At 43.5% G+C, this 25,830-nt stretch overlaps 1 protein-coding gene across 4 annotated transcripts in view; it reads right to left on the bottom strand.

Annotated features, from left to right (window-relative positions):
• Positions 1-12,668, bottom strand: part of TRERF1 (transcriptional regulating factor 1) — a 100,309-nt gene extending 87,641 nt beyond the window's left edge. For 3 of the 4 annotated variants that reach the window (XM_082047430.1, XM_082047431.1, XM_082047428.1), the window contains exon 1: positions 12,323-12,668. The gene's annotated coding sequence lies outside the window, so the exon portion shown is untranslated. The remainder of the gene's footprint in view (positions 1-12,322) is intronic. The other variant, XM_082047429.1, reaches the window with a different exon arrangement.
• Between the last annotated feature and the right edge of the window lie 13,162 nt (positions 12,669-25,830).

The following is a 25,830-nucleotide window of genomic DNA, read 5'->3' on the forward strand; positions in this document are numbered from 1 at the left end:
GGGACTGGCTATCCATAGCTTTTGCATGGCAGGAGCCCGATTCAAAGCTGTTCCTGCAAGCCTTCCCACAGAAGGTGACCGGAGGCCTCCTCACCTTCCTCCCAGGTCAGAGCAAGGTTGACAGGAGGCAGGACAAGAAGGGAAACCTCTCCATGTCCATTGTGGCAACAGGTGGGCTTGTTTAGCTGTATTATTTTTTTTAGAGTACTTGCAATCAGTCCCTTCACCACTGCTCCAGACCTCCCAAAATAGTACAGATAAATAAAAACTTTTTGCATATAGAACACTACAGCTGGAAATTTAGCAAGAGGAGAGTCAGGACGATAGTTATTTTTATGCTTTGTCTCTGTGCACATTTGGTACCACAACCATCACAGTATCAAGCCTGCTACTTTCAAATGCATAAATTCAACATCACATTTCCCCCTTCTCTCTTCTCAATGTATTTATTTTTCCTCTGGGACGTGACTTACTTTAAAAGTCGCTTTATGATTAAAAAAAGGCAGCAATCAACTTTTCAAAATGTCAACTTTAATTTGATTTCTGTTTCCCTCCTCCCAGCTCCTCAGGCTGTCACAGGAAACCCCCATGCCTCCATTTCACACCCTGCCGCAGCTGCAGCCCCAGTGTCAACCCCAGCCCCAAAACCTTGGTGTTTCATGTAGAGATGAGGCAGCTCAGCTTTACATACAGGACACGCAGGCACGACCTAAGAGCTTTAGTTCAAAAACCTGCTTGGTCTCACAAGGGCGGGAAGTTTTAACCAGGGATGCGGGTGTCGATGGGCCGCAGCGAACTTCAGCCCTGCTCACCAGATCTGCCCAAAGGCGCCATGCCAGCCTTCGCTGGCTTGTGCCGCATCAGCAATCCCGGGAAAAAACATGGTGTTTAGGGGCTCGCCCAGGCAAAGAAATGAGTTACATTCCCATCAATTTCAAAAGGCTTTAGAGGAGTCTTTGTTTCTCTTCATCATACAAGATTCAGAGCATTTACGATGAAGTTATCACCGTGGCACAGTCAGTGAAGGAAGACTCACAGGACAGAGCTAATATTCAGTTAATAACCCAACGGGGAGGAGAAAAACCTCTGAATTTAGCATGGCTGACATAAGCTGTGATGTCATTTCCACACAAAGGCTAGTGAAAAAAAAAAAAAAAATCTTTTTTTTTTTTTCAGATCCAAGATACAAAGATATGTAAATCGCTTGGCCTCCATTTCAAATAAGCAGTGTGAGATAACCCAAAAAACTTAATAACGTTTTCAGCCTTCATTCCTGCGCTTCAGAGGACTCGAAGCCTACGATGGGACCGGCTCGCTGGGAGAGGATGAAGCCAAACCACTTGTGCGGGCACGCAGCCCCCGCGCCGGCCCACCCAGCCCTGCCCACACAGCCTGCCGCTCACTCTTCAACAACATCTCTAGGGTTTGGTTTGTTTTGTGTGGGTTTTAAAATTTATTTTTGAAGAAGCAATTTTAAACAATGTATCAAAAAAAAAAAAATCTTGCTGTAAAAAAATCGAAAGTATTTTTGGTATGATTGTGGCTGAAATTAACAATTCTCTATGAAGAGACTGAGCAAGCCAAGTGAAACAGGTGAATATCTGAGAGAAAGGGCATCTAAGAATTATAAAAGATGCCCAGCTAAATTAACTAGAAAAAAAATAAACTTCAGCCGAACAGAGAAGAAACCACCAAAAGAAAAGTCTGAAAGTATAAAAAAAAAAAACAACCAACCCACCCCAAACCATCAACTTATTGAATTTGGGTAACTCAGAAGAGGCTGCAGATTAACTTTAAAAAAAAAAAAAACCAACACAACAACAACTCACTTTTTCCCCAAAAAAGTAACTCCTTAATACAAACTTTGCCTTAAGTGCTATGCATACCTATTATGCCAGTAAATAAGTTTAAAACTTGAGAACATTTATGAGAAAATTCAACCTGGAGGGTAATTTTCCTGAAGTTTCTGCTTGGCAAATGAAAATAGTTTTTTCAACAGATTAATATCCTTCCCTCTAATTCTTATTCTGTTACCATCATGTAAATTGGTGTTTTACACAAATGCAGCTTGAAACCTACCTAATGAAAAAAACATCACACAAATCAAACCAACCTGCACAGGACAGGGCAGAACAGCACTAACAACATGTAAGCACAGGTTTCTAAATAATAAAAAAAAAGTTATTCGCTTTCCTACTAGTTTCCCAGATTAAGATAGCAGCACCATGAGATAAGGAAAACATTTCTTTTGCCTCCAGCTCAGTAATTTACAAGTCTTCAGGTTTCCCTGAGTTTTGTTGTTCTTGTTCACTGGGAAAATACTGTGGAAATAAGGTTCGCCTGCATTTCCAGTCTACAAAGCTCACTAACTGCAGCTTGATAGAGGCACATGCACCAAGCACCATAAAGAAAGATTTACAGTAAGCAGTGACTAATCTTTACAGCGTATACTGTACGTGTATCACTGAGTCAGCTTGAAAGTTCGTTCATTCACTCGCACGCCGCTTCTGCCATTCTCCCCTCTCTCTGATCTGCCGGCAGATCTGAAATCTGCCTTCCCTTCATTCAACTAGAGCTTCTTATTGCCTTAATAGGCAATAGGTGCAGGTACAAAAACTCACTGCTGTTGTACAGGATTGACCTAAAAAACACAGATTTGCCTACATGGCAGCATAAAAACAAACAGAACAAAAAACACACAAAACCAAAACAAACCTACGTTTTCTTTCAGCAAGAAACGTCTGTGTATGCGACAATGGAGCCCTGCAAGAAAGGATTCTTGAGGGGGCACAAGCTGACCCTGCTACTGGAAAAACTGCCCAGCTCCAACATTTGGCAATCTGACCGTACAAAGCCTGCAATAAATGCCCAGTTTAACTGATTGGGCTGGTTTACTGGTAACAAAAGCATTAGCAAAACAACGTAGGCAAACGCTATAGACAGCTGGAATGGTCATGTATGACCTCGCATTTGCTGAAGCCTAAAATAAGATGCTCCGCTCCCTTGTTCTCTTTTTTTTTTTTTTTGTTTCTTTCAATGTACGTAATTAGCAGTACGGATTTTCCAGAAATAACCTGAAAGTAAAAGTTCTACCTGAAAAAAAAAAAAGAGCTGTTTATGCTAAGGATAGCGTGGGGCTTAAATGTAAGGATTTTCTTTACTTAATTGAAGCCTATCATCCAGTTTGTACTTATGATCCTTCAACTAGAACAATACAATTATTACAGAGTAACGCCATTACAGCAAAGAGCTGCGTTCATATACAGACCCAACCCTGTACCTTCTTTCAAACAGTCACACGGGTAGTTCAGCGGACTACAATATAAGCAGGCGCTGCTACAGATGACTAAAAATTGACAAATTTGGCCCAATACTGAGCACCTTTAATCCAAAAGAAGCCTTTCCATCAACCAGCTTTATGTAGTAATCTACGTGCCATTGCCACAACGTCTGCACTGCAACCTTACTAGTTTTGGACCATCGCCTACTGGCTCAGAGCTATTCTTTAAAACCAGATGAGCCCATGTTATTTTAATGAACCCCTACTTTAACTAACGATCAAGTAGATACCCCAGGGATTGTACGCCGACAGACTTCCAGCATTAAAGTATCACTTTCATAAATTATCGTAATTCTGTGGTATTAGGCTATTGTTTATATATGTGCATTCAACATCCAGACTAAAATTTATTCAGAAAGCTGGACATTGTTGAAATAAAAGTCTGCTAGGACCTTATTTTTTCATCCCTGGTCATGTTAAGCAATACCTTACTATGCAGGTAGTCACATTTGGCTTAACTTATGTTATTTTCATTAACAAAACAGCACTTACACCCTGTCTTTTTTCTGTGCACCTCCCTTTTTGGGCATATTAGTTCTTTAAATCTAAACCTGTTTTTAACTTCAAAGACTAATTTTTTAACTACAAGCAAAATGAAGGGTAAAATTCATTCTCTGCAATGCATCTTTGGTTTTCAAGCATATACATGGTGAAGCCTTTTTCCGTTTTACCTGCAAGGCATACTCTCTTATTCATGTTTTTTCATTTTAATAGGAGCAACTTTAGAAAAGTATTGAAGTTCATTATGAACCAGCTCTTTCAAAATTTCATAGTCCTAAAAAGACCACTTTTCCTCACTTCAGAAAAATTTTGCTTCTAATTTTCTACTTTTTTCAAACACATGCACGCAGCAGCAATACTTTTTCATCATGATCCAGGCAGCTCAGATACTGATTTACCGAACTCTGACAGCATAAAACAAGCTTACCTGATGACAAAATACAGAGAAATACTGTTCATCACCACCACTGACAAGCCTCTTCCAGTCGTGGCAACACACAGCATCAATGGAAAAAAAGGAGAAGCTGCCTGCCCGTGCTTCTGCAAACATTTTGGCTTAGAGGAATTATTGCCACCTTAAATGGAGATATGTCCCTACCATGCTCAGAAATATGGGTTTAACGTAGCTATGATTATGAATTTCACTTTTCCAGACATAAATTGTCTGCTAATTTAGAAACCTCCCTCCACTCCCCGGCTCTGTACCTGATGCTTTCCCATGCCAGCTTATTGAAACACGCGGGGATGGTACACAGGGCATCACTGCAGATGAGGACCGCAACGCCATTAGTGCTTCACTGCTTGTGTCTATAGAGACACCCTCCAACAAAGCAGATACCTGGTTCCTACAACCTGGCTGATCTTGGCGTGATCAGGAGGCGGAAAGGCCTTCCAGACAGAGGTGAGAACGCCATTTCTGACACTCAAATGCCAACAGACAAGGCTGCATCCTGCCCTGCTTGGCGTGCTGCTGCTCGCAGCAATGGTGTTGCCAAGTCAGAACTTCAAACAGCTCTACCCAAGCCTTTTATATAAAAAAGTATCCTGGTTCTGCACCTCACCACTAAAGCGCGTCAATCTCTGCCCTATTTTTGCCAGGAACTCATTAGAATATCACTGCAAGTACTTGTTTATCATCATTGCTGTGATGCTGAATTCACGTTTTTACATTAATCAATAAAAACTAAATCAACACACTACACACCCAGCCCACACATGAAGAAAATTCATTTAACAAGAAGATCAAAGTTGTCTACGTTCTACTGCTGTAAAATCACAACCAGCCTCTTGGTTTTTGCCAGATATCTTTGAAGGATGATTGGAAATGAACAAAAATAATTCTGGAAGCATATACTGAAATTGCAGATACAAAACAGAGATAGGAGGACGCATGCAAATAACCACGTGGGAGACCTTCGCTTCAATTTGAATTGCATGGCAGGCCAAAGAGACAGCTGTAGTATCAACGCTCCTGCAAAGCTGTACCATTCAACGTAGCTTAATGCGAACTATTTCTTTTCTTTTATCAAAATACACGGGGTTTCCTTTGCAAGACTGAACGTAAGCTTTTGAAAAGTAATGAAAAACACTCAAAGAGCAAGCCAGCAAGTTAGCATTTTAACTGCTTGCGCCCTTTCCCCCCCAAGGTATTAGGGGTACAAGCAGCAACAAAACTGCTGTGCTCAACGCTGAGCTACACACGACAGAAACTTGTGGTTCAGGTGACCACAGGCTCCCGTGCTCAGCAGACAGAGCTCTGGTAAGGGCCACGGAGCTCACGGTTATTCGAACTTCCACTGCAACCTAAAAGCCATTGCAAATCGATGTTTTCAGCCTCCAGAGAGAGCGCAATGCCCAGTGCTCTCACTGCTGGAAGCAGCGTGAAGTCAACTGCAAGAAGACCCTCCCTCTGCAAGGTGAGCCCAGCTGTCATGCTCAGGACAACCAAAACATAAAGGAGGCAGACCAAAATGAAGCACTGGGGAAGAAACTTAAGGAACTCTTAAGTCAATACCCTAAATATTTCAAGGCTTTGGCAGCCTACATTTTGGGGGAAAGAAAACTTAGTTTAGCTACGCAGGGTCTTACAAGTATTCATACTTGTGGCAGATCTCAACCATTTAAAGACTGGTCGGCATCCATTTTTTATTTAATACACTGCTATTGTTGCTAACAACACAAACCTTAACATCACAAAAAGAGCAAATAGCTAGCAAATTTGCTTATGAGATAACAATGACACTGTTTACTAGTTTGTTGTTCTGCTTGTCTTTTTTGTTTTTCCTGGTACAAACAGGATTCACCTCCAGGACATCATCTCCACCAGCAGCAAGAGACGGCAGGGCAGCAGTAGAGCCGAAGCCCTGGCAGTACCCAGCAGCTACGGGCTCTTGCCGAAGAAGCCCCATTTACCTGCTTCTTCTTCATGCACCACTACGCTGTCCAAAGGAGTAAATAATCTTTAATCTCTGATCAATATGAGTGTTAACAGCATCTTCTTTTATGCCTCCAAACTTTCACAAACTTGTAACACAATATTTCCTAATCTGCAGCATTTAAAAATTGTATTAAACATTCAAGTACTTGGGATCTCTTGGAGGAAAAAAATATTATGACATATGAATAACATACTTGGTAACGTATTTCCTGCTCACTGATAAATTGTATTAAATTCTGCATGCACAGCAGAGGGCTATTTCAACTTATGCAAAGCTCCAAGAGCATTCATTTCACTAGGACCCACTTAAGACCATAACCTTGCAAGACTGCCCATATGCATTTGTGCCATAAGGCAGCAGCATTTACTCCGCTGATCATTTCAAAACTACATGCCAGGATTGTAGCATCTGTTCTGTTAAGAAAACGAAAGAAGCTACTATCCAGGTCAAGTGTAATATATTAAAAAAAAAAAAAAGTCCTGCTAATATAGCTGTAATTGGCATAACCCTCCAAGTGTAAATAGAGATCCTTCCAGGAAAAGGCATTTCTAGTTCTGATTTGGCATATGAAACATGACAATACTGGGAAAACCACTTTTCTGCTAGTACAACTGGAACTCAGACGGGACTCCTACCCACACAGAAGTGTTGCAAAACCCCTCAGTCCCCTAACATGCACTATTTTACCAGCAGCATTTTGGTTTAAAGGGGAGAATGTATTTAAGGCCATTTCTAAAAACATTAGCATTTTTTTTTTCTTTTAAATATAAAGACTAGAACATAGACTTCCCTCCTGTCCTCCCCCACACCCCTCAAACACACACACACTAAAAATATATAAATAAAGGAAATGAAACTTCCCCATCAATGAAAATAGTGTATGTGGGGGGGGAGTGGAGACCAAAGACAAAAATGGGTCTGTACAGCATTTTTATGGCTAACTAAGAGTCAAATGACCTTTTTTTTTCTTCTCAGAGAGAGAACTTCAGCCATTATCAAATTTTAAACTTAATACCCACTTGTTTCCCAGCGTTGGGTACTTTTTTTTTTTTTTTCACAATCTCATGCTGAAGTTATTTAGGATTTGATACTCACTTAAAGAGAAAGTACCCAATTTAAATTCTGTATCTCAAATGGACCCTGTCCTTTAAGAGCCCTGGTAAGCCCTGCTCTAGCCAGACAATGTGAACAAAAGCCTCTCACCATCAGGGACTTTAAAAAACAAATGTTGCTGATAATTTAACATTTAACTTATACCTGTTTTGCTGGGGCAATCCTTCCTCAATCCTTATTTTTGCAGTCTCTACACTCCAGGGCTAGCTGGAGGTTTTAGTACCCAAGTCTGAGCTTTCCTTCATTCCTGAACATGAGATTTTTGACAAATGAAAAAAACAACCAGCCACAAATATCAAAAAAGACCATCTACAACAATCTTGCTTTGCTATAGATACAACGAAGTCTAAACACGAAGAGGAATGAAAAAAAAAGAGTCAAAGCAAAACAAAACCTTGCAGCACTGCACTTCAAGGACATATCACAATGCAGGCTCTATCAAAAATCTTACCATGAGAAGCCAATGAGGGGAGGGAGAGGAAAGACAGCAACCATTTTCTTGTTCAACTAAAAAGACAGGAGAAAATTTGTGCTAAGACTCTGGATGGCTGCTTCAGAAAGGTAGAACTGGTGGGCTATGGAGACCCAGCACATGTGGCCATGTGCCTGGAAAGGGACCTACACCAGCCCCAGCTGACCGGCAGATGGGAAGCTGAACATCAGCAATTTGCCTGAAATTCTAACAAAATTTGAATTGTACATTGGAGAAAGACCAATGAAAAATAAATTTTAAAAAACAAACAAACAAAAACCACACCACACCACATTTTGAGGCTGCATCATATCAGCATTTTGGGTCTTTCCAGAGCAAATCATCAGTTAACTATGAAAACTGAAGTGGGCTGTTTGTGTGAGACTTATTACTCTTTGTTACAGAGTAAGCTGAAACCACAAGACTCATTTCACTCAGAACCTCAAAATATACCCAATGCTACACAACTCGTCCAAAAACCTGCAACATCCCCACTCTAATATGGAGAGTTTAAACTTAAAAAAAATCCTGATTATAGGGTAATAGTGCATACATTAAAAGCATGCCACGGATTCCCCAAACCATTATCCTCTTGAGAACAAACTACTGTAAATGATGTATTTGGGTTCTAGTTTCTGCAGCACCAGATTGTAATCTGAGCACATTTTCCAGTTTTTCCCGACAAATCAATGTCTTTTTTTCTTTCTGCTGCTGTTTCGAGCAGGGCCAGGTGACCCCGCACCCCCACCACCATGGAGCGATACGGCCAAGCCAGAAAGAGAAAAACCAAAACACCATCAAAAGTGCTCTTCTTTCTGCCCACAGAAACCAATATCTAACAAGAACCAACGTCAATACGACTCGCTGACTGCCAGCGTTACCTGCTTCATCCTCCCAGCCGGGCTGGACCAGGTACTACCTAGAGACACATGTGCAACAGCAGCCACAAGGAGATGATGGTGCAGGAGCCCATTCTTGGCATCTCCAGAGCTGAGGGGAAATACTTCCCCAAGCTCTACAACTTAACCTGGCACGTAAATGCACACTGCTCAAGAGCGAATTCAGTGGATCTCCTAAATCCGTTTCAAGTGAAGAGTTAAAGAACAAACCAAAACTGATAGAATTGTTGCTACCTTTCTTTGAACCACGCTCAGACCTACTCTTTGAAGGAAGAGATGCCTTTCTTAAAATATATTTGAATGTGCTATTTTTGTCTTTATCTTAGAAGGCCTGATTTCCCCTCACAGCCCTGCAATCGATTACCATTTCTCAGAGCTGGACAAGTTAAGAAGACATTTTATAACTTCATATGCAGCCGAAAGCATGGAATTTGCTGCCTTTGTTTTTTTAGTGTCAAGTGCACCCCGCTCCCTCCCACCCCACAAATATTCACATCTGCAGTAACTCTACTCTTCTGAGTAGTGCCATGGAAGTTGGTACAACCACTTGTGCTGTGCTCCTGACATAAATAACTACGTGCACGGCAACCACGCCAGGCAGAATTCATACACGTGCTTGAAGATGCTTCTGCATACACCTTGAAGGCGGAGGAGAGCCAAAAGGATCCATTAGCTTTAGGGACAAAAAAAAATTCTCATTCTGATGATAATTTTTCCTTGTAAGCTAGGGGAGGAAACAAATAGTTTCCATATCAACAATTATTTTGTATCTGTCAAACACTGCTTGTTCTTTTTTTTAAAAAACATATTTCTAAGGAAGCTGAAATTAAACTGCCTTATCTCACAAGTTATTGTGACACATCATAAGACACAACCTTCCAGCACCAGAATCTCACAATGATGTTACAGATCCTAGGGCCCTTTTTCTTTAGTTTACTACTGTTCCATTACAGTATTAGGAAAGGGAGAGAAGAGCCTTCTTGAACACTTTGCCGAGTAAATTTTCAAGCAACATAGTCCCCATTTGATTAGAACAAACAAAAAAGTTAAATAAAACAAAAATATTTATGGCAAAATAATATCTTCAAGGAAACTAGAGTACATTTCAAGATTGTTCTTCTTATACTTTTCTCATACTCTGTGCCAGATGCCAAGTTACAATCTATAATGGCAAGCCTTGCTACATTACTAGAAAAATTTTAAAAAGCCAGGAGAAGTAAACAGAGTTATGAGTTAAAAATTTAGGAATTCCTTTTTCCTACCTAGGCTAGTTGAGGGCTACCCAAAAGCAAAACAAACCTGAAACAAGGACTGGCTTCACAGTCTTAAATGCATAACAGCAGTATTCTCAGAAACATAAGCAGTAACATAAAGATCGAGAAAATCAAATGGATAAGAAGTGGAGACTTTTTTCAGTCTATCCAAATACAACATGAGTCAATGTTAGGTAGAGAGGTTAGTCACGCTGTGGTTTATTTATGCTCATGTTGGCCCATGCGGGAGCGATGTAAACACGGGAGGCATGATGCCTACCCTGGCTTCATCCCTCTGCCCCAGGCAGGGATGCGAACAGCTGGACATACACTGATAGCAGCGTGATTCAGCTCTGGCCAATTCTCAACTCTTCACTGAGGACAGCTTCCACTGCGAAGTGCATTACTCGTATCGGAGCTTTTTTGGCTTTTCAAGATACACTGCTTTGTCTACCACGCTGACACTACTGCTCAGTTCCTCATTGGAATCTCTCAACTTCTGAAACACAAGTAGCGGAACAGATCTTAAGAGTGTCTACTTGTGCCAAAACTTTTGGGTAGGGTATACTTAAGACTTAATTTTTTCCAAACTATAACAGATTATCAGTCATGGAAGAAAAATGCATAGAACACATTTTTTTCATATGAAAAATCACTTATCTAAATTCTAAACAAATATATTTGTTTTAAGCAAAGTTGCACAGCTGAACTTCCGTGCCACATATGCATGCATGGAGCACTGATGAAGCAGCACTTTTGTTGTTAAATACATGCCTGGGACAAGCCTTAAGAAAAAAAGGTAACATACCAACCAGGGCACATTGCACCCTATCACTTCAGTGGGTAACAAAGTCAAATGAGCTCTTTCTGGATAGATACATCTTATTAAGGAAATTGCTCCATTCTGATCCAATTCAACATCCAAACAAGACCACCAAGCAGATAAGCGATGATAGCAGTTGCAGATACTGCATGCAGGAACAGTTCACACATACATCAGCATTACAGGGATGGGTCACTTCATCGTAAGGCTGTAGCCCACGCAAGGGGCAGGTCCCCGGGGAAGCTCTGCGGTTGCTGCCTGGGCAGGAGGGGTACAGGCAGCATGACACCACCGAGCAGCCCGGCAGGCCCGGCCCAAGCTTGCCAGGTGAACCCTCCCCTCTTCCCATTAGATACAGTAAAATTATAGCTGTCAAAGACGTAAAACCCCCAGTGATTACCTCCTCAAAATATTAATCATGCAGTTAAGCACTTTGCAACGTTTTCCATAAATAGTTTAGTTATAGGTCACCGTATTTATTTTGCTGTTATCATATTAGTCTGTAAAAATCCATGAACTTCACCCATAACTACCCGAATCACAACCAGCCCTGATGCACTGGGACAGCAATACAGGTGAGATTTTACTGGACGAAGGTATTAACATCGCTAAGCTTGCAACGCGAATAGTCAAGCCCAGCTAGTTGACTGGCAGACGTGAAAACCACTCTGTAAAGTCAGCAGAAAGATGAGTAGGCATTATCCATTTATTAACTGCTTAACTGCCAATTATTTTACTTGCAAATCACCTCGCTGGTATTTAAACATCTGGCTAAGAGTTTTGGTTCGTTACCCCCCATATTTTGACGGGGCAGAAACCAAAAAGCACTTATGCCCCTCGCGACAGCGCCAAACCCGTCCAATGCATTCCACTCCCGCAGAAAAAAAAAAAAAAAAAAAAAAAAAAAGATGAAGAAATTCACATTTCTCCAGAATAAGTTCGCACGCCGCGGTGCCGCCCGGCCGCAGGGCTGGGCTGCAAAGCCGAGCCCCGGGCCGCCTCGTTGCTTCCACCGGCTGACACCGGCACCGCGCCGGCCGCTCGTCTCAGGGGCCGCGCCGGCTCCGCGGCAGCGCCGCTCGGACAACTTCCGCGGCACCCCCCCCGCGCCGGCCCTCCCCGCTCCCCTCCCCTCCGCACGACACGGAGCGGCGCCGCGGTGGGGCGCCCCGGGACCGGCCCGCCGCCCCCCAGCCCTCCCGCCGGGCCGGGCAGGTACGGGGCAGCGCCCCGCTGCCGAGCCCGCCCCCAGCCCGCGCCCGCCGCTCCGGGCGCCCCCTGCCCGCCCTCCCTCCCTGCGGGCGGCCGGCGGGGAGCGGCGATCGGTGAGGAGGAGGAGGCAGCAGGCAGGGCCTCGCCTACTCGGCGCTGCAGACCGAAAGTGAACTGCAAACTTTTTTTTTTCCCTTTTCTTTTTTTTTCCCTCTCCATCCAGCGCAGCCTCAGCTCGTGCAAAAATGAAACTTGCGAAGCATTCGCCTACCTGGCGTGAAGTCTGCAACAAGTGCAGGCGCGGGGGCCGGGCGCGGGGCTTATGTCCGTGTCGGCGAGGAGGGAGCAATCGCGATATTAATTTATTACAGAGCTGCCCGGGCTGGGTCCTACTTCACTTACAGTACGGCGCTCATCCTGTAAACAAATATCGCTCCGCCAGGAAACATAACTCCCCCGGCCCAGCCCCGGCCCCGCTGCCCGGCACCCACCCCGGCGGCGGCACATGGAGCGGAGCGGGGCGGGGGCAGCCGCACCCCCACCCCGCGCCGGGGGAGGCTCCGGGCACCGGCACTTACCTCCGGCACGGCCTCCCCCTCCCGCCGCGCTGCCTTTGCCGAGTCCGTGATGCAAAAAAAAAAAAAAAAAAAAAAAAAAAAAAAAAAAAAAAAAAAAAAATCCCGGTGTCAGCAAATCGCTGTCAAATTATTTTCTTGCAGAAGGGCGAGGGGAGAGGGAAGGGGGGGAAAGCAGAAGCAGAAGGGGGAGGAGGCTGCGGGAGGCGGCGGGATCCCTCCGCCGCGATGGGTCTGGCCCTGGGTAGCGAAGCAGGAAGTAAGGTGTCGGCGGCGCCGCGGCCACGGTCGCCCGGCCCCGCGGCGGGGCGGCGGCGAGGGGCTCCCGCCGCCCCTGGGGGATTCGCCGCCGGCCGTGCGCCGCCTCCCGCTCCGCCGCGCCGCGGTCTCGCCGGCTGCCCCTCCTCTCAGGGCGGCGAGCGCAGCGCAGGTGCCGGAGCCACCGGTGGCGACCTGTCAGCGGCTCCCGCCGGCGCGGCCGGGGCGCGGGTCGGCGGGCGGCAGGCGACGGGGTGCCGCCGCGGGCTCCCGGTGCCGCCGCGGGCTCCCAGAGCCGCCGCATGCCGCAGGGCGGTGGGGCCGGGGCCGGCTCCCGCTCCCGCCCGGGCGGCGGCGCCGGGGGGTGACAGCGGCGCCGCGGGCTGACACCGCGCCAGCCCTGAGGCTGAGGGGGTCCCGCTGCCGAGGGCTGGGGGCGAGGGTGTCTCCCCGCCGCCGTGGAGCTGCGGCCTGGGGGGAGGGGGGTCTCCCCTGCGCCGTGGGGCTGTCATGCGGTGCTGGGGGAAGGGGATGGGGGCCGGCGGCGGCGGGGGCTGTGGCCGGGCCTCCCCCAGCCCCGGGGCGCCGAGGAGGAAAAGTGTCCGCGGTCAAGGCGCTTCTCTCACCGGGGTGTCTCCTGCCCTGTGCGGGAAGATCCGCTGCGGCTGCTGCCGGCTCCAGGGAGGCTCCTGCGCTTTGGGTTGATTTGGAAGTTAATACTCTAATACAGCGAGCTTTGTAGGAACTTGCTCCTGTGGTCTGATCTTGGCCACCGGTAGCCTTAAATTATCTTTTTTCTTTTAATTTTACAGAAATGTTTTCATGAAATACCTCGTCAGTCCTGCCTCCCTTGAGCTCAGAATTTGCATTAGATTGCACCAAAATGTTCCCTTGCAGGGAAGGATTTTGTGTCTTGGGGACAGATACGTGATGTAACGGCTTATGCGGTGCTCTGTTTAAGCTCATGGACGATGACAGACACGTTACTGTAAGAAACTGTAGCCTGGAAGAGAGAAACTGAAAGGGGGGTGTTGATAGGGCCTACTTCTGCCTTCAGAGAGGAGGAAAAAAAAGAACTCTTAAGGGTTATAACTGGAACAGAAAAAGGTCTTTGGTGTTGGCGTTTGTGATTCAGCCTTACATTATAATGGTTACCAGCAGCCTTATTTTCTTTTTATGGTCATCCTGTTTTCCAAGTTGCATGACAATTCCATTGGGCCACTGTTCTTAATAATTTAACCTTTTATGAGTTTGTTCTGATTTACGGTGTAGATTAGAGCAAGAGTGAAAAAGTATTATATCACCATTGGCTATTAAACTCCTTTGTGCTATATGCAAAAGTCTCAGTTGTTAAAAAGTCAAGAGAAGGGTTCTTTTTCTGTTGTTGTTAATTTTCCCCAGGCAGCTAGCCATTTTATAATTTTATTTTTACTTAAATGAAAAATACTATTCAGATATTGTAACTTCTCTGTGCTGAGCTATGCAAAATCTATGCTGAGTTTTTGATTCAATGGTTGTTTTGTTTGCTTGTTGGAGTCCTAAGTCATGTAAACTATGTTGCAAATAGAATTAAAACCACAACTCAACACGTGCCCTGCCTCTGTTTGTTTTTTGTGTCTAGTCTGAAACCCAGAATAGCCCGTATTACTTGTGATTTCCAAAATGACCTTTGAAAATAAGCAATGGAATTTAACACAGTCTTTCTAGGTTTGTCTCTGCATCTCGACTTGCCCAGCTAATCAATACAAAGAAATCTATATTGAGCCAGCTAGGTGCTGCTTGATTTACCCGAAACACATAAGTTTGTGATATAACTCTCAAAATAGAAGCAAATGTATCATTTAAATTTGAACAAAGAATCATTATCAAGCAGCCTCTGATACGCTATAAACTCAACCTCTGTTACTCTCCCACAAGTTTAGCTGCGCAAAACTCTTCTGAATGAACTAAACTAGTTCATCAGCTTTGGACAACATTTCAAGAGAACTGGTGGGGCTGGCTATAGCCAGACCGCATCCTTTGTACTTATCCTGCAATTTATGAATTGATCTCCATCAAAAGCACAAAGCCTCAATTTATATTCTCAGCTTTCCTGATCCTTCTTCTAATCTTCAAGGATTTGAGTATCAGGCTTCCCGCTTTTGAGTAACTAATCATATTACTACTTACATTATTCAACCTCAGAATAATTTTAGGTGCTCTTTGTGACGTTGTTTAACAACATTTTGGTGGTCATAACCAGCAAGCGGGTGGATGCTGGGGAGCCCCCAAGCTGGGGCCTGCTGCTGTGAGAAGAGGGAGACCTTGTTGTCTCTTCCCTCCCCGCTGTCCCGCCCAAGCCAGGAGACTGTTCTCTTTCTTTCTGGGTTAATATTCCACCACTTTGGGGAGGTCCCTGTTTGGCAGGATGGGTGGCAGCACAAGGGGAGCTGCAGGGATGGGGACAACGAGCTGGTGGCTCGGCTGCCTCCTGCAACCTCCCACTGCCTGCAAACAGCAGCAAAGCAGCAAACGTCTTACGGTAACTGCCAGCGCTCGGCCAGATTGTTCTTAGAGTTTAATTAGTTTTAATTTTCTCTAGGTGGGGCTGTTTTAGAAATGAAAGAATTATGGAAGTTTAGAAGTGACAGAGGTCTCTTGATCATCCTCCCGGTTCGTTCCTTTCTGTGACAGGATTGCTGTGTCATCATCTTCCCAAATGCCTTAGTTTTTATTAGGAGGCTTTGCCTTGAATTGCGGGCTTTCCAGGAAAGTCAATGTTGAAGAAAACATAGTATGGCTGTGGTAGAAGGCAACATACTTTTGTTCAATAAACCCCTTGAGATGCCTTAACAAATCACATTTGTGTGTCTGATTGGCCAAAATACAGATGTCCATCCAGTTTCTCATTTTTGGATCCTTATTTCCAGGTTGAATTTTGAATTGTGGACGTTACCTTCAAAAAATAATAGTCAGAGCTCAATTATCAAGTTGGTTGGACAAAACTAATGACTTAGTTTTGCTTTAGTATGGAGCTTTTGAGCCATATCATGTACTGATACAGGATTTAGGATTAGAAGCAAGTTCAGTCTCAGCATCCTACATAATGTGGACTGTAGTATTTGTAATTCCAATTATAAGATGCTCACTTAAAGTTTATTTTCCAGAAAAAAATAAAAGTCAATATGGAGATTTAAATAAATGGCAAATATGCTCTGTGCTACCAGTTGTTCCGGTGTAATTACTGATCAGCTCATGGTTAAATGTTTGAACTTGATTTTTTACTTCAATTTGGCAGTTTTCCAGCATGACATTGCTGGTTCTTTCCCTGCTAAATTAGTTCAGTATCATCTGAATCCCTTGGATTTAGTCAGTTATTTACAGTTGTCTCCTTGCTGTTAGACAAGTAAGAAGCATAGAAGCCTTGCAGGAGTGACACTAGTAGGGTAAGAATAGTTTTAAAAGCTGTATGTGCATTTTCTGTCATCACATTCCCCGTGCACCATAAGTGAGGTAGCCACAGAATCCCATGTACCTTAACACCAGAAAAATAAAGGACAGCGGGTGATGGGCTTGCTCAGACATCAGCAAGTGCATCCTTCCAGATACGTGCTCAAGAAACTATCTCTCTGCTTTGTTTGAAGATAATGTTTGCAACTCCTCTCTCGCCTTGGTGCTCCTTGCCTTCATGTATGTTGTTTCTCCCTCTTACCTCCTCTCCCCAGGAAGCTCAGGGCATTGAGAGCTTCCAGCATAAAACAGCATGTGCTCCTTGGTGTCGCTTCTTACTGCATCCATTGCAAGTTAGGAAAAATGGGCAAGGTTGAAATGGAGCGGAATAATTTTTAGTAGAAATGCACCAGGACCTCAGTTACTGTGAAATAACATGTGTTTCCCTTTGGCTGCTGCCGGGTAAGGCTTGAGCCTGTGTCAGAATAGCAGCATCCCAGCCTTGCTGGTCCAAGTTGCCTCTTCCCCAGTGAAGCGTCTGCTCTGATCACAGATGCGAGGTGAAGTCACAGATTTCACCGGCAGCCTAATCTGATCTCAGATCGTGCTGCCACCATTTGAAAACTAATACTGGAAATCAGACTTTTAAAAAAATTGTTTATTCTTCACTTTCAGCCAGATCGGTTTGCTGATTGCACAGCATAAGGAACGGTGCAGAAAATGCACCGAGGGGAGCAGAGTATGAAAGCACGCTGCTCTCGCTCAGGCTGCTGGTGAAAGCCCTGCCTGCTGGGTCTCTTCCCATGACGGCTGAAACCGAAGCAAATAGTGATGGCTGAGGTCCTGCTGTCCCCTCCACAAGTCACTGCCTCTGGCTGTGTGGTTTTGCATCTTGTTGGCACCCAACTCTGACACTCACCACTCCCCCAGTGAGCCAGATCGCCTCCCAGCACCGGCAGAAACCCTGTGTGGATCTTCCCCCAAGCTGCTCCACCAAGTCAGCCAGGTGAGTAGCAGAAAAGGAGACAGAGTTGTGTGCCCAAAAGCGGGATTTGCAACTGCACCAGTTTAAATTACCTTTAATTGTCACGAAGCCACGGGTGCTATCTCATCTAGCAGATAAGATGCTCTTTAAGAACGTTGATCCAAGCAGTGGACCCCCCAAAAAAAAAAAAAAGTAAAAGTGAACCTTCATGGCTATTTGCACCACAGTCAGCTCTGGAAGTCCACAAATGCTAGTTTTCTCTCAGCTTGAACCTTGGTAACTTTTTAAGAGCTTAGAGCTGCCCGTGTGTGAGTCGGTGACTGAGCTGCTCCTCCAGCACAGCCTGCGGGAGCTGCTGAGGCCCTGGGCCTCGGGGCTGGTGTGGATGGAGCCGGGGGCTGTGGGATGGGGGCTCCCAGCAGCTCTCAGCAGGACCCGGCCTCGACCTTCCTGCGGCTCCCTGCACTTGTGCACGCAGGAGATACGCCACTGCTTTCCCAGGGATGCTCTGAAACAGATTAAAGCCTTTAAAGCACTTGGGAATGTTTTGGTAAAGAAATTAGAGACAGGCAAGTTAGATATAGTGACAACTTGAGAGTTTTTTTCAATGACTTTATTACTGTTTTGCAAGCGTGTGCAAGCCCTAGAGAAGAAAATGAGCTACAGACATTGGGAGTTTTAAAGGGGACATTCTCACTTTGTTTGGTTTGTATAAATTCCTGATTCTCTTGGAAGAGTCACTCACACTGTCAGGACTAATCTGTGGGCATGTACATGTGCACACAAGAAATACAGTGACATGGACCGTTCTTGTGGGATCGTGTCCTAGTGAGCAACGTTCCAGTTTGTGAGGCTTTTTCACACACTGGAGAAGAAGAAATGTTTTGTTTTATAAAGTACACTGACATGTATATTTATAAATTTACAAATTTGCATAATGTATACATATTATATAAATTACATTGCATATGTTCTTAAGTTATGAATGCATAAATATACAAAATTCATGTATCTTTATAAAATTAACATAAATAAAAATCTCATCACTTTATTATGTTAATAATTTCCAGATTTCTAAGTTGATTGTGTGGTTTGAGCTATTCTAAACTTTAAAACCATTGACTGTGCTATAGCTTTTTGTATAAGTAGATCTGAAACAGTCTTACTATCAGGGACCAGTAATACTGTTCCCATTTTACAGATGGGTAAACTGGGGAACAGAAGTGGTCCAACTTCATCCAGGAAAGTAGCAGCAGAGGTAAAGTGTGAAGTCAATTCTACTATATTTTGCACTTTGTTATGTCTTAAAGACAGGCCCATATTTTTCAAGTAAGTCTCATGCCCAACTCAAGATGTTTGGAGCTTTGACTGACATGCAAGAAGTAGTTTTATCCTCCTGGCTTTGTGTGGATTCCTGGTGGTAACAGTTGAAAAGTGCTGTATGAAGAAACACGCCTTCTTCTAGATGTCCTGCTGTTGTACTACTGGAAAGAAAGACAGTCCCATTTGCAGAAAAAGATTAAGCTCAATTACAGTATTCAGTGGAAACTGCATTTACAGACACTTGAAACTCAGTGAAATATTGTGACAGATTTAAGGTAGTGTCTCCTACAACTTCTATTGAGTGCCCTCACCAATCTCTGCGAATTGTTTTTTCTTGGCTTTAAAAATCAATTATGTGGTAAAACCAACATATACTAAAAGAGGCTTTAGGACAGCTTGTTACACAGAGCTGTACTATTTTCTAAGATGCTTCCTGAATGAGAGAACTCATACTTTTGAGTACGGGAAGGAAAAATGAAGCATTGTACGCAAAAATTTTCTAAAGATAAAAGGCAAACAGTTTTGGAAATGATGTGTGATGAGAGTAGAAGGAAGCCTGGCATCTTAACTTCAAGTTGCAGTTAATCTAAATAATTTTCTGTAACAGAAGGATAATATCTAAATACAGATATGATTAAGTCAGTGTGGTTCCCTACCACGATGCGCAACACGTCCAAGTCCACACTGATAGCTAAAATCAAGATTAAAGTTTTCCAGTGTATATAGTGAATTTCAGTGCAATGGCAGCAGTGTCATTTTTTTCAGGATTTTGTCTGTCAGAAATGGATACAATACTGGCAATAGCACAGCGTGTATTGTGTGGAAATTGCTCAGACAGCCATCTCTGATCGGAACTATCCCAGTCACCCTACCAGCAGTTTCTCAGCTTTCTATTTGATATTCCTCAGCACAGAAGCATATTATTTTTTGATTTTATGCAGAGTTAAATGTACTCTGTGTAGGGTTTGTTAAAGGAGTTTAAAAGAAAACAACCATTCACATCTTCTGCTCTGACCTTTCCCATTCAGGACCATAACCTGAATTTTTATACAAGCCTGCTGTAGTCATATATACCAGTCACTTCTAGGCCTCACTGTATCTTATATTTGTTTCTTATATATGTGATGGTGGGCAGATATGCATTTAGACTGTAAGGATACAGCTGCATGATTTAAAAAATACTATTAACTAGCATGGCTAGACTCGTATCTCCTATATATATATATACAATATATTCTGTTTATAGTGATATAAGGCACTTTACATCATCAAATTGAAATAAACTGTAACATATTTTATAGTGATGGAAATGCACTTACAGTAGAGGACAAGGACATTTACATTTCTGTGTCAGTGTTTTTGTTTGGTGGCCCCAACACACTTGAGGAGGTGAGAGCTGCATTGAAAAACAGAAATCAGAAAATGTCATGGAGTTACTGTATGGCTGTAGAGGGACAGGGAACTGCAAGGGACCCCTGTAAAGCAGGTTAACAAAATTAATAGTAGAGGAAAAACAATTTACTCTAGAGCTGTGACAGTTTTGACAGCAGCAGCTGAAGGGTGGCAGATGACAAGTAAATCCAGGGATACATAAGTACGTGAGGGTTTTTGTATAGTATGGTGGGGTTTTTATAGTATGTTTTCTGATGGACAAATTTTGCTTCTAGAGATGAAGAAACTACCTCAATCCCATTCAAATGGCCCGTGAGTCTCCAAACAAATAATAAAGCTGGGAAATTAAACAGAGGATCCCCCAGACAATCTCCATGTAGAGCTCCAGATACAACCTTAGGTCTCTGAGACTAAAGGTCTCAGGATTTGGGATCTGTTCTGTTGAGAAGAGAGCTAATGGTACAAATTGGGAATGAAATTGTTTTCAAAGGGAAAAAAAAGATACTCTTCTGGGTCACAAAAGTGTGGAATTTTCTGTAAAGGTCACCAAAGTTTTCTTCTAGCCATGTGTAGTTCCAACTTGTCTTCCATATCTGAGAGCTCCCTGGGAACCCACCAGTGGTGACTGGGTAAGATGAGGACCAGGAGGCTCATCTCTTAGTCTGCGGTACCCACAGCATTGCCATCTTGCTAGAAAAGCTTGAAGAAATATGGCCAGTCACATCTAGGTAGGGAGAAGCAGTTTCTCAAATCAACACTTTATTTAGTTGATGTGTTGGCCTGCAGAATCCATTTCACTTTATTCAGAAATCATAACAATGACAAGGCATATATTTGTGCTTCTCTGGGTATACGTTTTACAGTGTATATGTCCTCTTATCATGCAAACATCTCCTCTGACCCCCCTTGGGAGGACAGGTACAGCTTCATGGCTTTTTGATTTGAGTCTCTCGCCAGTTGACTAATCTAGCCGCTAGTGATAGCTGAAGATTGAGACACTGATAATTCCTCTGTGCCCCAGAGAGAGGCAAAGGAGCTAATTATACATTGACTGTATATCAGTTGAGGAAATCCCCAGATGGGGGTTGTGGGTGTATTTCACTTTCTTTGCCATCCGCTGGGAACAAAGGAGGACCAAAAAATAAATTCAGCCCTAATTATTCATACTGAACCTGTGGCCTTCTTCAAATATGCTCAACCCAGGGAGCAAACCCAGGGCTGAGTGAGGCTTCTTCCAGACTTGTTTTAAGACTGCCCCATTAGAGGCTGTTCTCTCTTAAGTGTCTGCTGAAAACCTCTGCAGTCATGTTTAAGGGTCAGGCCTGCATGGAGGTTCTTCCTGAGCAGCGTGCCAGTGTTTTTCCCTTCCTATTCCAGGGCTGTCTGAAGATCTTGGACCTGTTCCACACTTGAACTCCCAGCATCTCTGTTGTATATCTCACCGTGCAATGTGATCGGCTGGAAACTTTTACTGTCTGGCTTTTTGTAAGGCTTGTTTCACAATCTGGGTAACGTAGATTTCTCTGCTTCCCATTTCCACTTCTGTAATGCTTAGTATATTCAATTGTATGTCTGCTTTGGTGTTCATTTCTGCAGCTCCTGCCTACGTTTCATGCAGTTCTTCATCTTATCTGCAATTGCTATCTGCAATCTCAATCAGCTCATCTCTTTTTATTAGTAATAGATCCAGTGGATTCATATGTTTGCATATGCTCTAGGATGGTAATGTCTTGCCTTGCCAGCAGACAAAGATTTTAAGGTTGTGATAACCTATATACTTGTCTGAGGGATGTGAAAATAATGTTATGAATGTTGTTTATGAAAACTGGGGTTTGCACAGCTTCAGTAGTTTTCACATACTGTAGTTGGCTGCCCTCAAAGAAGAGACAAGCAGAACTGACTGCACTGCAAGCCTATAGTTGACATTTGATCATAACTAACTGAACATGAAATCCTTAGCATTTTCCCTCAGTTACCTCCATGTAGATACCACTGTGAAGACAGTTTTCTTTAAATTATCCTACATTTCCTTTGCTCTGTTTTCACCTCTGATTATACCAGGTTTCCTCTTCTTATTTTTTTCTTTTACTCACCTTTCATAATGCATAAATATTCTTCTTTAGGAAATCAGTGAGATATTTATAATTAATTTTTTGTCTTAAATTTTGTTTCCAGTACAAAACGATCCAGTTACATCTCAACTTGCGTGCTGTAACCCCGGCTTTCCACTTCTCTCTACTGCCAACAAAGCAAGTTTATTTTCCAATAACTTAAAGTACCTCCTTTTAGCCTTAACTCTCTTACAGATGCTTCTCTCCTTCTTCCTTGTTCATTGAAGTCTCTCGGCTTCTGAGGATGGTCTGCCTAGCACTGTGCCTGTCTCCTTCTGTGCCGTTTTCTGCTCTGAGATGGAAGGTGACAGGTAGCTGCTTCTGTCCCCCACCATTCCTGAACATCGCAATAGAAGGATGCCAGCTTCCCTAAAAGGGGCTCTTGGCTCTGCTTGTAACCAGTTTTCAAGTGAGTGTTTTGAAAACTAGTTAGGCAGTTTTCCCAGTGTAGACAGGCTCATAGAAGGACCATTAATTACTCAGCGCAGGCTTAACCGTGGGCAGAAAAAAGGGGGCTTTTGTGCAATTGTCAAACCTTCCCCATTATTTGTACATGTTGGTTTTGTATTTAATAGGATTACATGACTTCTTTGCTCTATATGCCAAAATGGATGGTTCCTTTTAGTAATAAAACAAAGCCAATAACCTGAAAGGAACCGTGGCTCAAAAGCACAAACTTGACCTTTGATTGACCTTGACATTTACAGACTAAAAAGAACTTTTCTTTTAACAGACAGAAGAAGTCAGGGAGCCTGCAAGAACCAGGAGAAAATGGTTTTGTTGCTTTCTGATTACATTGTTTAAACCAACATACTACATGGTTTACAATACTTCATTACAATGTATTAGGGCCTGGAGGTGATTTAATGTCTGTTTATAACTGAGACTAATCTTGAAATAAACAAATGAATGTTTGGAAAATGGATGAAGCTGTTCTGCTGGAGACAGCATTAAATGCATCTCTGAAAAGTAAATCATGGCTGTACGGCACTTAAATGCTTTTTATTTCTACCTTCAGTTGTATTTCAGTAGTTTTATCTAACAAAATTAATCATGGTGCAGTAAAATAATTCTAATTGGTTAGGGCTTTCTAGCAGCCGTACATTCTATAACAAACTCACAGTTTAAAAACTGTTTAGCCCTTTAAAATTGGGGAAAAAGATAAACTAGAAAATGCTGTAGCCTTACACTAGGCACCATGGTGATCTAAATTAAATCTGCTACAACCTGTTCTAATTTAAAATTGCTCCGTTGTGCGAAGGGGAAAAGAAGAAGAGTTAGTTCACTTGTTCAAAGCATTTTCATATTCCAAGATAAATCTTTCATCCACCCTGCCTTTGCTTGTGGGCTCTGTGTCCCCAATTCCTCTGTGCATCCCCTGTGTAACTGCACATAAATGTGGTTTCACATGTAGCCAAGAACTCTTCCTCCAGTGGCTCTGCATCAGTTCTTGTCTCAATCAGCCGAGAACAAGCAACATCGCTGAGCATCACCATCGTGGTGTCCAGCTGTTCGTGACACCTAGAAGCTCCTCTGTGGTGCTGCTGGTCGGGGCCTTGCCAGAGGAGGTTGCTCTGGTTTCTTCTGCCGCAGGATGACCGTGGCTGCGCTCATCCTGCTGCCCACCCCTGCGGGCAGCTCCTCAGCCGCTCCTGCTTCACTCCCTCTCCTGCCACCCAAGACCTTGTCCATGGCCCCCAAGCATCTCACAGCACATTTCTCGTCTTCTAACACATGACCCGTCCCAAAAATATCTGGAATTTTCCGAAGAACCAGTCACTAAGTAGTTAAAACCTGATTTGATAGAAAAAACCCTCTGAAACTGGATGGCTCCTCCAGTTCCACCGCCCACACCCTTCCGGTTGCAGACTGGAGCGAGTGGGAGCAGGGGAGGGTTGGAGTGGCAGCAGCAGGAGAGGACTTCTGCACTGCCATGCCTGGGCAGCCCATTGCCACCTAGTGATGCAAACGTGGAAAAGCAAGATTTTCCCTTCTGTTCGAGACTCCTGCAGGGCAGCCGCCGAAGTTATCATGACTTGGAAGGTCCTCTTCCGTTGTAGCTGTGCTCTTTAACGTACCTACTTCACCGTGTCCTCCACCTCCTAGAACAGATTTAGGTCTCTTAACTTTGACAATGGGCTTTCTTGTGCTGCAGTTGATGCTAAATATGGTGACTGCTCTTTCTTAGTGCAGGGGTTTTAAAAGTCTGGTCCTCTGGCAACATAGCATACACAATTACACTTTATCTGGGTGGCTACCTGTCTGTACACTCTCCTTCCTGCCTCTTTGCCAAACAAACACAAGTGGCAGACGTCTCAAGGATAGTTTTGTTCAAGCTTGAAAAACACTCAGCCACACAAAAGAAAGGCCTGCTAAGGGGAAGGTTGCAACATAAGCCTCTGTGTTTGTCGGCCTCAGTGGATAAGCGGGGGCGAAGGGCGTCAGCTACAGCAAAAATTTCAAGTGGTGCTTGCACCCTCCTGGGTGTCAAAGCTGACCACCCATGCACCACAAATGGAGGATTTCTTAGTACCAGCTCACAGAACTTTTCACATTAACTGCTATGTCTAAATAAACACTAGCAGTGTTCTGAATTTACGGTGAAAACAAATGAGATCAGGCACTTTTCTGTGTGCATTTTTTTCTTTTGCTCCCATGTTCATTTTTTCCCCCTGTACAACTCAGTACTGACTATTATCTTAGCTCCCATTAAATTTCTTTGAGAGGTTGGCATTTTAACTTACCAGCTTGAGCTCTAGACTGTTGACACATTACACAGCAGAAAGCAGCAAAAATATCATGGATGGAGTTTGCACTGTATTTTTTCTAAGATGCTGCGTGATGAGAATAAATCACATTGTCACCCTGACATGATCCATTAATGAAGATGCACGCCCTCTTGCCCTGCCCTCTTCCTGGATGTTAAGTGAGAACCCTTCCTCTGTCCTTTTTTCTTCATTTTCACTGTGGAAGAAGCTTTCTAATTCTGCACATCGGTTTGCTTAGCAATATTGCTGTTGCCTAATGCAATAAAAATCAGTTACGTAACTGCCTTTGCTAGATACGCAGAGAGCATTCAGCAGACGAGAAGATGGCCACAGTATCTTTATGTTTCCCATTATGTCTCCTGTGTTCACTGTTATTATGCAATATGCTCTGCTTTTACTGTCTTTTAAAAATAATTTTTCTTGATATCATGTTTAGAATATTGTACACCTATAATCTAAGATCATGCAAAGACAAAGCAGGAAAAAGAAATAAGCTTATTCTGATTTATTGCTAAACAGGCTGATATTACAGTATTAGCGCCTCCAAGGAACAAAGAATCGCCCACAGTTTGTCAGATAGTATTTTTAATACTCTAATTTAGAACCAAATTCATAAAATAACCTGTGTTTGCAGATTACCGTGTGCTCTTTTGTTCTGAATAATGTCATGCTTGGTGAACTATGTCTTATCAATCCACCGAGTACTGGGTGTCATTGTTCGCCTCATTCACAATTCATCTTTTAATTAACATTATCACAGGCAAAATTCTATTCTGGTCAGCATAATTTGTCACTGGAATTGACAGTACAGATATAAAAGAATTACCATTTGAATTTATCTGAAGACGATGTGGGAGATGGTGACTACAAACCTATCTCACCCAGCACTGAAGAGGAAGAGAGGGAAATGATGTAAATGATAATGACTTTAAAGATAA

The sequence above is a fragment of the Streptopelia decaocto genome (assembly GCF_964273445.1).
Source record: "Streptopelia decaocto genome assembly, chromosome: 3".
Lineage (NCBI taxonomy): Eukaryota > Metazoa > Chordata > Aves > Columbiformes > Columbidae > Streptopelia > Streptopelia decaocto.